The sequence below is a fragment of the Coenobita brevimanus genome, chromosome 70 (assembly GCF_032717465.1).
Source record: "Coenobita brevimanus isolate Jiangsu-jjx chromosome 70, ASM3271746v2, whole genome shotgun sequence".
Taxonomy (NCBI): Eukaryota; Metazoa; Arthropoda; class Malacostraca; order Decapoda; family Coenobitidae; genus Coenobita; species Coenobita brevimanus.
The window spans coordinates 10,243,020-10,248,072 of record NC_137023.1 but is presented as its reverse complement, the minus strand read 5'-3'; the positions used below and the strand labels follow the sequence as shown (position 1 = coordinate 10,248,072).

Genomic DNA, 5,053 nt, shown 5'->3' with positions numbered 1-5,053 from the left:
ACTTCACAGCACTCTTCACCTGTCCGAGTGTCACGTTTCCTGGCACTGCATTCCTTCTCTGCACACACCCAAAACCAATCATGTTTACAGCCACTCTTCTCCCTCTATTCCCATTCATCAGGCTTTCAAAATATTCTATCCATCTGGTCCTTACTTCATCCCCATGGGTTAATAATCTACCACCTACATCCTTCAAACCATCACATTTCTTTCCTTTTTCACTTCTACATTTCCGTACCTCTTTCCAGTGTAACTTCCTATTTTCAGAGTAGTTTGCATTCATTTCTCTTCCTAGATCATCATTTACCTCCTTCTTTTTCCTCCTCACTAGTCTCTTTATGTGCTTCTTGCTCTCAGTATATTCAGTTCTTATTTCAGCTGAACCCCTGTCCTGTAACCACTTTAGCCACTTCTTCCTCTCTTCCTCCACTGCTTTCTTAACCTAATCATCCTACCATGCCGTACCTTTCTTCTTTGTTGTTACTCTTGCCACACCACACACCGCTTTAGCATTCCTAACTAAACAATCCCTATATGCATTCCACAGGCTGTCCAGATCCATTTCATTCCAGTTCACTAATTCTAACTCCTCCTCTACTTTGGTCCTGTAATCATCTGCCATTTTTCAACTTTCAGTCTTTCTCCCTGACTGCTTCTCTCTCTCCTGATCCACCTCACTCCTTTCAGCTTGATCTTGCCTACCACAATCATGTGATCTGACAGGCCTCCACATTGTCCTCTCACGGCCCTCATATCAGCAACCATTCCCATCATCGACCTCTCTACGAGTACGTAATCAATCAGACTTTTTTCAACATGATCCCGTTGTTTATTAAACAGTTATGAGCACTGAATGTGGTTAGCCTGCATGGCAAGTAATAAAGCCTATTCAGCACAGTGGCAGAGAAACCAGCTATATCTTAATCCAACATGTTTAACATATAACCGTCAAAAACTCCAGGTTCACCTACGCCTTCCTCCTCTCAATCTTTCAAATATGGCGGTAAGAGAATGGAGTCTAGTCCCTGACAATGCTGGGTGGACACCAGCTGGAGCAGAGATGCTGTTCCTGGAGGTAAAGCGAGCGCCAATAGTCCAGTCGTGAAATTTTGTGAAAACATAAGCCGACGGGCTAGACGTCTGGTATATTCCGACGTCTGTCATACAGACGGTTTAGAATGTTTCACGAGATACATTATTTTAATCTTCGGACAAAACGGTGACACGACTGTTGGCGCTCATTGTACACAATAGGTAGGCCGGAAGGAAGTTTAAGAAAAAGCAATTAGAATTTTTCGCCGAAATCAAAGGATGGGAACACAAGTGATTTTACCCATTGGATGCCTTTAATTTCCCTCAGGTAAAGAAAATAATTTTGCATTAACTGGAATAAAAAAAAAAAAAAAGTGCTCAACTCCCGCCTATAAGTTTGACCGACATTTTAACCTCCAGATAACCACATCTCGATTTTCATTACAACTAGATTTTTGTACAGAGTTGACACTACCCACTATCCATTTCAGAGGCGGAGTTACGCTGTTTTTCGCAAATATCTCCTAAGCGAATCGTTGGATCAGTATGATATTTCAACACAGTACTTTTGACATCCGGGCCTAATTTATGACCCTTAAACCCTACTGCTACATATGTTACATTAGGAGTTTACTGAAGGATATTAAGCCTAATCCAGTCATCAAATCTAAGGTGTTATACAAAATCGGACGAGTGCGACTGTGTGGGGTAGCTCCTCCACTAACACCCTGAACAACCCTCTGACCATTCCTTCCCTACCCCTCAATATCGCGTTCACCCCCTCCCCGTTTCCCTCTTCACTCCCAGTCACACCATCTCTCTCCCATCTTTGCACTTCCGTTTTCTTTTTTCATTCTAATTGCATACATAATATTTGAATATGACAGTATGTATATACTTATCATACATCAGTAATATTATTTAACACAGTTACCTACTGTTGTGTGTGGCCATGAAAACCAGAGTGGGTCAAACGACCATAAAATCATTGGCTAATTACGTTGTTATGGCCGTATCATTACCGATGTATCTACGGTTACCAAAAATATGAAGTCAGTTTTGTTTTTGGGCATCCAAATAAAATCGTTCATGGTTGCTTTATTTGTTCATCTTTTATTTTTAATAAGCAATTTATGCTTTCATTGAATATCCTCAGTCTCCCGTATCACTTCCCCCCTCTCTGAGGTACCCCCCCTTCCCCTTCCCGAGGTTATGACATCAGCAGGTACAGGGGATAGATCATTGACTGTAGAGGCACGCCCACTAACAACAGTATCTACAATGTCTTCCCGTTGCCTCCGTGGATGCAGGACAGCTTTTATCATTCGTCTTGCCACTTTCTTCAAGAGGGAAAGCACCCGTGGTCGAACTTACATAAGTTTGAATAGGTGAGTACATAGTTTTGTCCATGTTTATAGTATATGTGCTGTGTTTCTTTGAATACGGCGGGCATAATAACCACCCACTTCACTTTATTTTGTTCGAGCATTTGCTAGACAATGGTATAAAAAGTAAAAATTACACCAAAAAAATTCAATCGGTACTGTTGCTATATAAGTGTATAATAATGTTGGCAGAATCACTGAAAAAAAAATCATAATGATCTCATGGATAACAATTATACCAATAATCTTGGAGTCAATTATTTATAGGGGAGAACGAGGTCTCTGGCTGTGAAAGCAAAGTAAGATGCTGCTGGTTCATAAGGCTCTGGGTAAAGATTGAGCCACAACACCCTTTTCCTTCGAGTCTTTTATGTCTATAATAACCTACCATCTTTTGCATTATGCGAGTATTGATGTAATAGACTTTCATGTGTAAGTGAACTTGCTATCTATATCAAATTTTTTTCTGTTTTATGTTATGTGTACACGTTTCTTAACATATATAACAGTAAGGCAGACTGTATTATGTCGCAATGTCATATTATAGAAGAAATGCAAAATATAACAACACTGATCTTTATGCACACAGGCCTTACGAGCGAGTTGCGAACATCATGGGGACGAGTGTGTCAACAGTGAGGAGCATTGTCAGCAAAGCCGCCACATCCTCCCCTTCCACACCAGCACCACCGTCCACAACCTACACGGGGTGCTTCGACAACTTTACTGTCGGTGCAATACGCCGCCACATCCACAGAAAGTTTTCAGAAAGACAACATTTCACACTCAGTGTCATATCAGCTGATCTGAAAACAGCTGGTATTATCCCCAAGGATACCTCTGAAACAACAGTTTGGCGGATCATGCACACCATGGGATTCCGATACAGAGTGTCACAACGCAAGATGTATGTGAGGAGGGAATCGCTGGAGGTGGTGTGTCGTCGGATAGCTGCTCTCCGGGCTCTACAACGCCACCGGAAGGAGGGAAGAACGGTGGTGTATGTGGATGAGACATGGTTTACCACCAGGATGGGCCACAGTAGGGAGTGGGTGGATACCACTCAGGCTCCCATCAGCACCACCTACAGTCGTCAGGTACCACCTGGTGAAGGGGAGCGATTTGTGGTGGTCGCAGCTGGCACGGACGAAGGTTTTGTTGAGGGTTCCTACCTGTGCTACCCAGCCAAAAGTAACCAGGGTGACTATCATGGGGAAATGAATGGAGAACTGTTCCAGCGATGGCTAACAACGCAGCTCCTTCCGTCACTGCCAAACCCATCGGTGCTTGTACTGGATAATGCACCTTACCACAGTCAGCTAACAGAGGAGAGTCGATGCCCTACCACAGCCACCAGGAAGGCGGACCTCATCAGATGGCTGGAGCAGCACAAAATTTCCATCCCACTGCCACTCGCCCTGAGCTGCTGCTCCTTTGCCGGCAGAACCACCCACAACCCCAGTATAAAATCGACAACACCATCCGTATGTGGGGCCACGAGGTCATACGGTTGCCACCTGGCCACCCAGAACTCAACGCCATCGAGCAAGTATGGGGCTGTATGAAGCGCCATGTGCCTCCACACTACAACGGTTTACCCGGACGGACCTACAGGATAGATTGGAGGAAGCCAGGCATATGGTACACAAGGACGTGTGGACGGGGGCTGTTCAGCACTCCCGCAAATTTGAAGAAGAATACTGGAAGACTGACAACATACACGAGGGAGTGGAACCCATTATTATCAACATCGCCAGTGATGATGAAGATGATGACGTCTTCTTTGAAAGTGATGTTGAATAAATTTTGTTATATTGTTTACATAGTTTTATTCCTACAATATGATATATTGCTCCAACTTAATAAATGTAATAGAATGTATGTAATAGTATTTACAATAAAATGACGATGTATGTATGTATATATTAATGAATATTACGCATCATATACAATAGAGCATTGGAGTTTATAATTTTGTAACAATATAAATAGAGACAGGTAAAACAATATATATCAACTGGACCATGTTCACATTTTAGGATGAATACACAGTATTGTAATAATAGTAATAACTTCTCCGAGAAGGTTCAGGCAACAAGTGATACAATTTGTAGTTCGTGAATTTCAATGGTTGACCATAAACACTGCAAACATATAGGCATAGCTTCTATTACATGTACGTAATCATCCTGATGTACAGTACTTTCTACGCGAAATACGACTTGCATCCATTGCAAATAATCATATCAATACGTCTACAACTACATAACATTCTTACATTATAATACAGTGCTGGGATAATAAGGGAGGGACACAAGAGTGATGAAGGAGGCGAGGAGCTCGGGGAGAATAGGAGGGATAACGAGGACGAGAAGGGGGTGAAGTAGGGGTAGTTAAGGAATAGTTTGGGAGGGTGTTTGGGGGGCAACACTTTCCTTCGAATGCGTCAACATGACCAGTCGACTTTCTGTTATTTTTCACGAGTAAACTCCTCACATAACATAAATAGCAATATGGTTTAAGGGTCATAAATTAGGCCCGGATGTCAAAAGTAGTGTGTTCAAATACCATACTGATCCAACAATTCGTTTAGGAGATATTTGCGATAAACAGCGCAACTCCGCCTCTGAAATGGA

General features: G+C 42.5%; 1 pseudogene; it reads left to right on the top strand.

Moving 5' to 3' along the window:
- The first annotated feature begins 997 nt into the window (after positions 1-997).
- On the top strand, positions 998-4,220 carry LOC145406387 (uncharacterized; annotated as a pseudogene).
- The last annotated feature ends 833 nt before the right edge of the window (positions 4,221-5,053 follow it).